Here is a 13,729-nt window from a genome sequence, read left to right as displayed (position 1 = left end):
TTCCATACCTTTAAACTGAACTACAAGTTATAAAAGTCATGCAAAAAATGGCACAGAGACAGTTGTTTAATACTCATTGAAACTAATAAATTTTGCAACATAACTGTCAAATGAGACTCTAGTAGTATGAGATAACCATGCAAGACTGAACAATCTCCATAAGTGTAACTAGTAACGGTTAGAGGATCTCAGAACCTTTCAGTAAATCACTATTACATGTATTCTAGGTTGTAAGAAAAGCATCAATCTGAAGCTGATTCTGGTAAACACCTCAAGGAAGCAGATGAAATCTTCTCCAAGTTGAGAACCTTTCACCTATTCAAGTATGATTTTTGTCCTTAAGCAAACATCCATAGAGATCAGGAACTAAATATAATGGAACAGATTCACTTCAGGTTAAGACAGTTCTCAATATATTTGCATAATGTCTTAAAGTTGCAGGATTCATCACACAAAGTAAGAAAATCAGACACTTTCTGTCATAACGTGTCAATGATTTTCATAAATCCCCTACATGAATGTCTGCAATTTCAATTATTTGCACAAATGCATCGATTTTTCTCCATGCATGCTAAATCTGTGATTTTCCCACAGCTTAATATTGTTGGACTTTAAATAAACTGAACTGACCTTCTTCGCTGTTTTCTATAAATTACTGAATTTAATTCAATATTTTCAAGAAACACATATAAAATTTATATTGCAGACTTTCAGAAATGATCTCCTTTACCTAAGCAGAAAGCCTCACTTGGTGCCAACCTTGAACAATCAACACCAGCTGAGAAACAGCAAAAGAAATGTTTTTCTTGATATCACACGTGAACATTTTTATGTTGTAACTCAAAATATCTCATTTCCTCCATATTATGAAGAATATTGCAAATGATAATATTTTTGAAATCGGGTTTTATAAAACTTTGCTACAAAGGTGACGAGGAGGGTTGACACTTTTGAAATTTGCCTAAATTTGTTATTTACTGAGGATATCCTGTTCCACATTAAATTTCAACCATGTTGCAACAGTGTAAGTGGCTGTTATCTGTCAAATGCTCTTTCATTTTACTGAACAGAGAGATAAAAATTTTGTTTAAGCCAGATCAGATTTATTTCTTGTTTTCCACATTTTTGTCTTCAGAAAACCTTAAGACAGCAAGATTAATAACATGAAGTATCAGAAGATGACATATCCCCCGGCCCCTACATATTTGAAAGGACAAATCATCTCACAGTTACTTGACGTTTTCTTAGAATCAGTTTGAATCGTTTCCATGGAAGTCATGAAAAATATAAGTGCTATATATCTGTAAACAGCAAAAGGCACCACTTCAAGAACTGTCTCAAATATCTGCCAAGATCTGTTGAAAGATATCAAATGGTTTTCGAGTTGTGCTCCAGAAACGAAGCTTATCTCTTCATTTTGAGACTAAGTCAGAATTGTTTCAATGGAAACTGGGAAAAATAAAAATGCTAAAAGACTGTAAATAGAAAAAGGCACTGCTTTGTGGTCTGCCTCAAATATCTGCCAAGTTTTGCAGTAAGATATTAAATAGTTTTGCTGTAAGATATTAAATAGTTTTCTAGTTGTCCTCCAGATACAAAGCCCTTCCCTCCATTTTGAGACTCAGTCAGAACTGTTTCCATGGAAACCAAGAAAATCATACATCACAAAAATCTGTAAATAGCAAAAGGCACCACTTTAGGGTCTCCCCTACATATCTGCCAAGTTTTGCAGAAAAATATTTAGAAGTTTCTGAGTTGTGCTCCGGAAACAAAGCCCATCCCTCCAACTATATACCCCCGCATTACACGCTGGGAGGATAAAAATAAATCACCAAAGTTATATTCCTTTTAAATACTAAGTAATTCATAAAGTGTACAAGGCACGAAAAATCTAAAATCAAATTCATGTAAGTTTGTATTTTTGGCCACTGAAAACATTAGAATTTAACTTTTGTTCTTCCTGACAAGAATTTATCACATGTATTTAACACTTCAACGTAAAATTTAAATACATGGAATTGTTTTAATAAAATATCATTTCTTCATTTCAAAGGCAGGATTTTTATCTGAAAACCATTTTTCTGGGAAGCAAATGATAGGTCAGGTGGATTCTTAACAGAAGACACATTCTGAATATTTACAAATATCAAGATTTTCTTTTGAGTCCTAATAGGGTGGTAGACATAGTCCTCACAATTCCAATCTACAGCAACTGTCAGCTCCTTGGAGAAGAGGAACAGATTGTAGGTGAACTTTAATTCACATCCTTACAGTCTGTTCAGTGGAAAAGAGGAAATCGACAGACAAGGACAATGAATCGTAAGACTGAAACAGGTCATCAAAAAGTAATACACAAATATAAGTCAATATTATTTCTTGGTTTGCAGGTGTCTTATCGTTAATCATCTAACCAAATACCAGCTCGTAGAAATGGAATCTACAACTTCTACACCATAAGTAGCCAATAGGCTCTTTACCCCTTATTGTTTTTTATGGCTCAAAATAATCTCAGACAATTGGTACTCAGTGAGACTAGACATTTCCTATGCATACTTTATGCTCTGTATTATCTCAGAACCAGATTTACTAAATATATATCACTTATAACCAACCAATCCAGATGTGAATGTCATAAAGCATGTGTGTATGTAGGTTTACTTCATGCAGGCAATGATCTTTTTATAACGTATGAAGCTTGAAACTAATAACTTTGTTACTTACTTGTTCAACATTTATGGTGTTGGCACTTTGAAAAATACTACAACTAAATGTTATAATGACTGCATGTCACTAACACAGTATTGAAAATATTTTAGTTTTCAAACAGAATATTGTTGATCATTTCTTTGAAAGATGAATAATTGTGTGCAATTTGTTTTTCTCTATTTGTGCTTTCTTGTAAAGATTTCGTTACAGACCCTGTGAAGATACCGTCTAAAGATGGTCATCAGCAACCCATGATTGTTGTAAGAGCTATGTGATTAAGAAGTTTGGTGGTTGTGGCTCACTGACTTGGTTGACACTTCAAAGCATCCTAATTGCCTACATCTGTGGTCATGACATCAGTCACTAGATTGTTCACAGACTGCTGTCATGGACCTGGAATATCACCCAGTGTGGCTTTAAACAAACAAACAAGTAAGCATGCATATCCAAACTTCTTCCTTGTGGTATTAAAAGTCAACTGACAGTGAATGACAGACTCAATTAGTGAGAGAGGTTTTACACCACTTCCAGCAATATTCAAGCGACATCACAGGGAACATCAACAGAATTAAGTTTGACAAACTGTACCCACATGTACCCACGTGGCTTCAGGATGACAAGCAAACACTCTAACCACTAGCTATCCAGCCATCACTGTTTTTGACAATGATCTTGACTCATGTATAACAATTTTTGCTCACAATTAACATAGTTGACTTTATCTGATGAAATCATGCGTACCTATTGTATTGTATGAAGGATCAATTACCACCGTCATATTATTCAACATTCAATTCAGGCATCGTCAATCTCACTCTCAGGGCCGGTAGGGTAGTATTGTGGTTAAGGCATTGGCTCATCATACCAAAGACCCAGGTTCGATTCCCCACATGGGTACAATGTGTGAAGCCCATTTCTGGTCTCCCTCACCATGGCAGTGATGGAATATTACCAAAAGTGGCATGAAACCATACTCATTCACTCACTGTCAGTAAAATTATGCGGAAACAGATGACAATGTTACAAAAAGTTGCTGTAAATCAGAGCAACACCTAGTAGTTTGAGTGATTCTGGTGCCTTGAACTTGACACCGTAACTGTAAGTAAACTGATATGAATGCTGGTATTAGAAAATCATTAAACATCAGCTTTACAATGCTTTTCGTGTTCACTGTGAAACTGTGAACCCTCAAACATACACTAAAAGATGATCTGGTGATCCCAAATTAAAATGAACGACAAAAAAACCCAACAAAAAACGTTACACTAATTCACAATAATGGTTACACATTATTGTTCAATCATTGTACTAAACTATCACTGAAGGAATGAATTTTGTCAAAGTGTGTACTGCATCCATTCGGTATCCTCACACACAACACACATCTAAAAATGATAGTTAATACTTTTAAGAATGTCAGTCACGTTTAGTTACGTAATGCAAAGATATTTAGTTTCACTGGCATGTATCATTTTAAAACTTTAGCATACTTTAGAGAACCATTGGTGTTTATTGCCATAGTTGTGTCAACAGCAATGAAACTAATAACTCAGTAGCATTCAAAGCCACGTGTGTAGCAGATGCCCCAAACTGCAATACACAAGGCTAAAGGTATTATTCCATTTTATAAATCCAACAAGGTGTATCAATTTTGCATTAATTTAGTTCTTAAATAATTTTTTTTGTTTTGTGCATAATTACCTAAATTTGAACTAAAGAGCTGAAAGTAGTAAGACACAAAACATCAACAATGACTAAAACATTTTTCCACTAAATCGAAAGAGTTAACCCATGACTTCCTTTCTGATCAGTTTGGAACAACTTTCTATGTCTGTGAATGAAAGTGATGCTGTGGAGACAGGGAAAATCGAGATGGTGTACTTCAGCAGCCTGAAGAGATGCAATTACCCGAGAGGCACCATCACAGAATATTTAGGATGGAGAGTGTAAAATGTATTAAGCTTAAACCATTCATCAAAATTAATTCTCAACAAATATCAAGTGAATTTAGAGGCATTTCCTTACTAAACCATCTCAGAAAAAGATAATCTACCAGTTTTCGTAACATGATTTCATGTTTGGTCAAAGTCTGCCAAATGCTTGCTTTACATGACCAGGCAAGATTCGTTGTCAGCCTGCAGCCTCGACAAGATTAGTTACTGACTGCAGTCTGTACTATACAGAGGATACTTTTCAGCCCAAGCCTTGCTTGAACTTTCGTTACTTCTTTGGGCTTTTGACCTTTTCAGTGGCTACATTTCTTTTAATGGAACAGATCTTGTCGATCACCTACTAAAGTTGTTTGTACTAGACACTGATTAACAACTAAATTATCCATTCCAAGCCTGGCACTAAGGCTGTACTAAATTTTCAACCCATTGATGGACACTAATTCTATCTTTATTAGAGTGTAGATAAGTGGACAGTAAGCCTGGGTGTTAGAAAGACAATGTGTTCTAGAAATTATCATTTAAGCTATTATTCATTACCTTTGAGACTTGTGTGAGTCTAACCCAATCACTCTTAAGTTGATTGTCAAACTATTTAAAGGCCAGTCATTGGTCCACAACTAGACAATATACTGTTAAAGTTGGCTGTTTGAAGTCATGTATCAAAAACTACCCCAATTCTAGTCAAGTCAGCTATTTTGATGATACAAGTCCAAGGAAAATGAATCATCAATGTCCCCAAACTATAGTTGTCCAATTACATGCAGAAGTTGTATTTTCAGACATCAGTGAGTGAGTTTTAGTCCTATGCATTTTCAGCAATATTCCAACAAAAGCACAGCAGGGCACAACAGAAATGGGCATCACACACTGTTCCCATGTGGAGAACTAAACTCTGGTGATGAGCAAGGTTACTACCGACCCTTTTCAGAGATCTAGTCACCAACCATCTACATCACCAACCTCTGTAAAACTGGCTATGTTGCTGATTTATTTCATGGCTTAGACTCTGATCTGGATCATTATCCAGTAATGCTGTTTGTTTCCCACTGTTTAAATACAGCTGATTTCCTTGTGATTATTTGTACTCACAGATTTGCTTCCTATATGACCTGCACAAAATGTGCACAATATGCACAATAATAAAGGGATAGCCTAAAAATTTCCCAAATAAATGCCCCAAACATGGTCATTTAACTCTCAACTTTCAGCTTGTCATAGAAGCAGAAAGGAATGATACTCGTGTTAGCAACCACTAACCATCTGATGATACACCCCGTTAAGCTTAAAAGGCTCAATGACGTCAGAAATAATCCAGATGACATCCAGAAATACAACCCTATAAAGTAATTTTTTATCACAAAATTCACATCATATTGCATGTTTTAACCGTGTTTGCATAAATGAGCATTTTAAGAGAATCAGACATACTAAAATAGATCAGCATCTCCATGGCCTATTTTAAAGTAGTTGTCCCACAAATGTAAAACCAGTGTGATGACTACAGACAGCTTGATCAGAACAGATTCATTAATAAGCTATAATCACATCATATGGAAAACACAAGTTTAATATTTATGCCCAGTGTGCCTTTTATCTACAATAACAGCAAAAAAATCAGCATTTTTATGAGTGACAGTCAATGGTATATGACACTTTCAGTTCACTAAATATAGTAATTCAGTACTTCTCAGAGATGGCCCTTCCTGGCTGTCATTTTGAACAAGAGAGTGACAGCAACCAAGACAATCTGAGTGTCATACGCCTGTCTAAGAGCATTTCATACACCAACAATTGCAATGCAAAGTTTAAAATAGCTCTTTAGCTCATTTCAAGTCAAATCGTGTCAAGCTGAGGTTGATAGGAACATCTAGTCCAGTCCTGACACAAAATGTTTTATCTTCCGAGATCAAACATTACCTTCTTAATAGGTTTGGAAAGTCTTCAAAGGAGAGCACTGATATAGAGCCCATCACTTCAAAGTGTATTTTACATAAACATAACTGATACCTTAGAAAAGGCAAGATGAGCTACTCTGAAAGGCAGACAGTGACCAGAGGTAGCACCCTGCTTCCTTTCAAATGACAGAAGGTTGGCAAATATTTTGGACACCTTGAAGTGTACTTTAGGTCCAAGCTATTATAGATTCATTAAGTACTGACAGATAAAAATAGGACACTGTATCTCACCTTCATGCAGACGTTTAATGTCAACAAGAGAGTGAGTTGGGTTTCATGTTGCTTTTAGCAACATTCCACCAACACAATGTAGGTGACACTAGAAATATTGTACCCATGTGAGGAATCAAACCAGGGCCTTCAGCTTAACAAGCAAATGCTTTAACCATTACACCAACACCCCAGAAGAACCCACGGACAGCCACTAGTAGTAGTGGTGCAGCATTGATATTTTTTCTTCGATTGTTTGGTGTTTAATGCAACACTCAGTAATATATTCCATCTATATAGCAACAGTTAGTAAATAAAGTCTAGAACAGACAATTCAGTGATCAACACCATCAATGATAATCTCCGCAACTAGGATACGATGATGTGTAATCCAAGTCAGTGAGTCTGACGACCTGATCTGGTCAGGGAGATCTCAAGGGTAGGGAGATAGGAAACATAGGATCATGACTTTACTGAAGAGAGATTAGAGCAGAAATGAGCAATGCGTTTTTCTGTCTGAGTCTAAAGAGACTCATTTCAATCAGACCATAAATGGATTATCCAGTCCAGATTCAATAGCTTCCAAACAAGTGTAACAGACAAAACAAACTCAATACCCCAATAGGATGAGCCTCACAGATCCCAAAATGCAAACAATCAACCATGCCTCCTAACATAACTGCCTCTTTCATCATGAATATTTACAGATATACTGAAAAGCAAAAGAAACACAACTCAGGCTTATTGTCAAGTTTTTGAACACAGGACATAAACATGAACCTCTACTTTAATGAGATTCATTTTTTAAAAATTGTCTCATAGATAAGCTGACCCCCTTCTACAGACTGCTTTGTTTTCTCTCAAAATTCAGGTTATATATGGTAATATACAGTATAGAAACCTTGCTGACGTTATTTTGCAACATGTATCACTTAACACTGTAATGCTGGAGAGATGCAATGATGCATCGGTACATCTGTTAGTCTCCTGAATGAGGAAGGCTGATCGAGAGTGAGCCTACAAGAGGCAACTAACAGTATGATCATCATGACATCAGAAACGTAAGCTGAACACTATCTAATAGGGCTGAACGATGAAACATGATGTGTACAGCTCAAGGATTGCAACTGTGCAATAGCTCTGGTGACAAGTGGGAGTGGATCAATGCCTTGCATTTTGGAAAATAGATTTGGGAGTGGGGCTGTTGAAGAGGTGTAACACAGAGGGGCTGCGTACATCCAACAGGTATTTGGAGATGAGTTTCAACATATCTCAGGCACATATTCTGGAATAATGCTTAGTTTCTGAAAAAACATAAATTTGACAGTAACAGTCAGATATGACATTTAGAACCTCAGGAAATCTAGACTGGCTTCACTCAGGGCTTTAGCATTGTAAGGTAGTAGGGAAAATGAGCTTCAGAGACTGAGAGACAGACAAATATATAACCTCAAAGAAAGAGGGTTGAGCAGAAAACGGAATACAGAGAGGGAAGGATAGGGGCTGGGTAATGGAACACCTATGTATTGTCTGCAGGTGGGGCTGCTAGATCGAGGAGTACATGTTTGTAGTGACTGAGGGTAGGGCTGTTAGATTGAGGAATACTTTTGTGTAGACACTGAGAATGGGGCTGCTTGGCAGAGGAATACATGTGTGTTGGCACTGACGGTGGGCCAACATATGTGTTGGCACTGAGGGTGGGGCTGCTAGATTGAGGAATACACATGTGTAGGGACTGACAGCAAGGCTGCTAGATTGAGGAACACGTGTGTAGACACTGAGAATGTGGCTGCTTGACAGAGGAATACATGTGTGTAGGCAATGAGAGTGGGACTGTTAGACTGAGGAAAATATGTACGTAGACACTGAGGGTGGGGCTGCTAGATTGAGGAACACAAGTGTGTAGGGACTGTAGTTAGGGCTGCTAGATTGATGAACACAAGTGTGTAGGGACTGAGGGTGGGGCTGTTAGATTGAGGAAAATATGTACGTAGACACTGAGGGTGGGGCTGCTAGATTGAGGAACACAAGTGTGTAGGGACTGTAGGTAGGGCTGCTAGATTGATGAACACAAGTGTGTAGGGACTGTGGGTGGGGCTGCTAGATTGATGAACACAAGTGTGTAGGGACTGTGGGTGGGGCTGCTAGATTGATGAACACAAGTGTGTAGGGACTGTGGGTAGGGCTGCTAGATTGATGAACACAATTGTGTAGGGACTGTGGGTGGGGCTGCTAGATTGAGGAGGGGGGACTGTTAGATTGAGGAAAATATGTACGTAGACACTGAGGGTGGGGTTGCTAGATTGAGGAACACACATGTGTAGGGACTTTGCTAGATTGATGAACACAAGTGTGTAGGGACTGAGGGTGGGGCTGCTAGATTGATGAACACAAGTGTGTAGGGACTGTGGGTGGGGCTGCTAGATTGATGAACACAAGTGTGTAGGGACTGTGGGTACGGCCGCTAGATTGATGAACACAAGTGTGTAGGGACTGTGGGTGGGGCCGCTAGATTGATGAACACAAGTGTGTAGGGACTGTGGGTAGGGCTGCTAGATTGATGAACACAAGTGTGTAGGGACTGTGGGTGAGGCTGCTAGATTGAGGAATACATGTTTGTAGACAATGAAGATGGGGTAGTTATATTGAGAAATATATGTATGTAGACACTTAAGGTAGGGCTGCTTGACTGCAAAATACATGTGTGTAGGCACCGAGGGTAGGGCTGCCAGTTTGAGAAATAAAAGTGTGTAGAGACCGAGAGTATGGCTGCTTGACTGAAGATTACATGTGTGTAGGGACTGAGGGTGGGGATGCTTGAATGAGGAATACATGTGTGTAGGGACTGAGGGTGGGGCTGCTAGATTGAGGAATACATGTGTGTAGGGACTGAGGGTGGGGCTGCTAGATTGAGGAATACATGTGGTTCGACACTGAGGATGGTGCTGCTAGAATGAGGAATACATGTGTGTAGGGACTGAGGGTGGGGCTGCTAGAATGAGGAATACATGTGTGTAGGGACTGAGGGTGGGGCTGCTAGATTGAGGAATACATGTGGTTCGACACTGAGGATGGTGCTGCTAGAATGAGGAATACATGTGTGTAGGGACTGAGGATGGGGCTGCTAGAATGAGGAATACATGTGTGTAGGGACTGAGGGTGGGGCTGCTAGAATGAGGAATACATGTGTGTAGGGACTGAGGGTGGGGCTGCTAGAATGAGGAATACATGTGTGTAGGGACTGAGGATGGTGCTGCTAGAATGAGGAATACATGTGTGTAGGGACTGAGGATGGTGCTGCTAGAATGAGGAATACATGTGTGTAGGGACTGAGGGTGGGGCTGCTAGAATGAGGAATACATGTGTGTAGGGACTGAGGATGGTGCTGCTAGAATGAGGAATACATGTGTGTAGGGACTGAGGATGGGGCTGCTAGAATGAGGAATACATGTGTGTAGGGACTGAGGGTGGGGCTGCTAGAATGAGGAATACATGTGTGTAGGGACTGAGGATGGGGCTGCTAGAATGAGGAATACATGTGTGTAGGGACTGAGGATGGTGCTGCTAGAATGAGGAATACATGTGTGTAGGGACTGAGGGTGGGGATGCTTGAATGAGGAATACATGTGGTTCGACACTGAGGATGGTGCTGCTAGAATGAGGAATACATGTGTGTAGGGACTGAGGATGGTGCTGCTAGAATGAGGAATACATGTGTGTAGGGACTGAGGATGGGGCTGCTAGAATGAGGAATACATGTGTGTAGGGACTGAGGATGGGGCTGCTAGAATGAGGAATACATGTGTGTAGGGACTGAGGATGGGGCTGCTAGAATGAGGAATACATGTGTGTAGGGACTGAGGATGGGGCTGCTAGAATGAGGAATACATGTGTGTAGGGACTGAGGGTGGGGATGCTTGAATGAGGAATACATGTGTGTAGGGACTGAGGATGGGGCTGCTAGAATGAGGAATACATGTGTGTAGGGACTGAGGATGGTGCTGCTAGAATGAGGAATACATGTGTGTAGGGACTGAGGATGGTGCTGCTAGAATGAGGAATACATGTGTGTAGGGACTGAGGATGGGGCTGCTAGAATGAGGAATACATGTGTGTAGGGACTGAGGGTGGGGCTGCTAGAATGAGGAATACATGTGTGTAGGGACTGAGGGTGGGGCTGCTAGAATGAGGAATACATGTGTGTAGGGACTGAGGGTGGGGCTGCTAGATTGAGGAATACATGTGTGTAGGGACTGAGGGTGGGGCTGCTAGACCGAGGAATACGTTTATGTAGCAGCTGAGGGTGGGGCTGCTAGATTGAGGAATACGTTTATGTAGCAACTGAGGGCGGGGCTGTTTGATTGAGGAATACATGTGTGAAGAGGCAAGGGTAGGGTTGGTTTATTGAAAATATATGTAAGTTCTGAGACATTACTATTTGCTGCTGCTCATTTGTACATACCATGTAACCTCCCAGTCCAGACATATATATGTAACATAAGTTGTATTTGGTATTACAGCTTCTCAGTGAAGTACAGATTGCAGTACTTTTGTTAGTGATTGGGTGCTTGACTCTGACACTTTGGGTTCAAACCATGGATGGGACTCAACCCAACAAAATTACTAGAATCTGTACTTTACTGAGAAAGGGTAATTCCAAACATAACACGTGTCCCATCTGATCACTTTCTAAATGGCATTGTGTATTTTCAGATATATCATACATCTTACATAAACTCCATTAAGATACAGTGATATAATGCCTTCTTGAAAAGATAATATAGTCACATGCCACATTTTCTGTTTGCTTCCTGCAATTATGAGCTTAAAAACAATTGTCATTGTTAATTTAATTCTATTTCAATCACATTTCCATACAGTTTTATCAAACAACATCCTCTCAAAATAGAGAAACATCTATCCATCATGAGCTCCGGTGATTGTGTCTAATTAATGCCTTGAATATTGTAGCATTTCACATCAATTAGAGTCCATTTAAAACAACAATGGCTTGGTTTTACAGTTTTATCATCATTGTTGGCAATCATTATGTCGGTGTTGTATCACATTTGTCTCATTTTATTCTTTTTATGTTAATGTATGAAGGTGCTTAAAAATGCCAGTTATAAAACATAAGTCAATGCTTATCAATATTAAACTCTGTGTTTAGAACTTAACATAATTGTTGGAAATAATTATGTCGGTGTTGTATCACATTTCTCTCATTTTATTCTTTTTTATGCATGAAGGTGCTTAAAAATGCCAGTTATATAACATAAGTGGATGCTTATCAAGATTAAACTAAGTTTAGAACAACAATGACATGACTGCATAAAACAAATCATTGGCCCAATTGAAGATAAAACAAACATGATTGGAATAATGCTTGGATTTAGTACCTCAACACAACCGGAGATTATCTAGATGAATTGGGTAATGGCTATCAATCCAGTGAGCCTGGGTGAACAGTGCAGATCATCGCCTGGTGTTTGAAATGATTTTTTAGACAGCACATCATACTGTCATACAAGCCATGTATCACATGACTATCTAAGCAACAAAACAGATAGGAATGTTATTTTGAGTGATAAATATCTTCAAATATGATGAAGACCAGAGATTATCATATGACTGACAGCTTGTTTGTGTGATCATGATTCTCATCATCACTGGACATCATGTTATATAGCATCCATATTTGGGATTACAATGCATCCTGGAATTATACTCACCCTAATTCGGCCTTATCGTTAATGTTTGGAGGTTATACCAAGTTCAATACTGAATAAAATGGCCTGTCTGTTTCTCCCTGGTGCACTTCCGCTTTGTACACGAAGGCAATGCTAAAAATAGATTCTGCCTCTAACAGGTGTTGACACAATCTGTTCCCTGTGAAATTCAGCGACCTAGTTAGCTTGCAGATACCTGTTCAGAATGCTGCTGTGATGCTAATCAGGATGAAATGAGTGACACTGACCGATAATTGTTTGGTTACTTTTTACTTAAAGATAAATTAGCTTTCTGTATATAGTATAGCAGTTTTTTTAACATGTATGGGCAGGACTGTGTCACTTGTTTTAATAAATAAATATAAGAAACATAAAACCCCTAACACAATCTGACAGCCATGCAGGACTATAGAGATGTTTTTATTACTGATCTAAAACCATTCAAGGACATCAGGAGGTACAATTATCTTAGGATGATAATGCTTATCATTACTCCAAGTCCACTGTCCGTAAATTTCTGTATTAAGGGTTATATGGTTGTATACCATTAAAAGAGATAAGGGATATTGGATTTACAAGATTGCTAAAATGCAAATGATGAAACAGATGCTGAAGAGAAATTAAGGGGAAATGTGAAAACTTATTCAATTCCTTTGGACACATTCCATCTGCATGGATACATATATTACTTTTCCTCATATGCATTGGCATTGGCTAGTGGTATGCTCGAAAAAAGGAATATCCCTTATTTTTTTCAAATGATATAAATTCACACATTTGTTATCATTGAGACATAAATATAGGTGATATTAAAACATTTCAATAAATCCAAATAAACTCCTAACAACGATATGTCAATTCCCATTAAAGCAAGGTTATTCTATGTTTGTTTAAGTGCTTAGTTAAATGGATATGGCTGTCAGTCTCAGGGTGTGAGCGGCATAAGTGATGCAAAGATGCCGACCCAAAGGGTCACAAATACTAATTTAATTTGGACAAAAACTGGTAGTTTGACCGGAAAATTAGTAGTCAACTATATACTTATGATACTATCAATAGTGAAGCTTTAATTTCACATTCCTACAACAGCAGATTTCCAAATTATCCACGGGCTCGGCTTATATGCGGTAATATACGGTACATTTCTTCCAATCTTGATGTCTCTTTTTGGCAAAAA

At 38.6% G+C, this 13,729-nt stretch overlaps 1 protein-coding gene across 2 annotated transcripts in view; it reads right to left on the bottom strand.

Annotated features, from left to right (window-relative positions):
• The window catches only part of LOC137297407 (protein MON2 homolog), an 82,534-nt gene extending 69,856 nt beyond the window's left edge, over positions 1-12,678 (bottom strand). For both annotated transcript variants that reach the window (XM_067829411.1, XM_067829412.1), the window contains exon 1: positions 12,556-12,678. The gene's annotated coding sequence lies outside the window, so the exon portion shown is untranslated. The remainder of the gene's footprint in view (positions 1-12,555) is intronic.
• Between the last annotated feature and the right edge of the window lie 1,051 nt (positions 12,679-13,729).

This window comes from Haliotis asinina, chromosome 9, assembly GCF_037392515.1.
Source record: "Haliotis asinina isolate JCU_RB_2024 chromosome 9, JCU_Hal_asi_v2, whole genome shotgun sequence".
NCBI classification, from domain to species: Eukaryota; Metazoa; Mollusca; class Gastropoda; order Lepetellida; family Haliotidae; genus Haliotis; species Haliotis asinina.
This window is presented reverse-complemented; position numbering and strand designations above follow the sequence as displayed.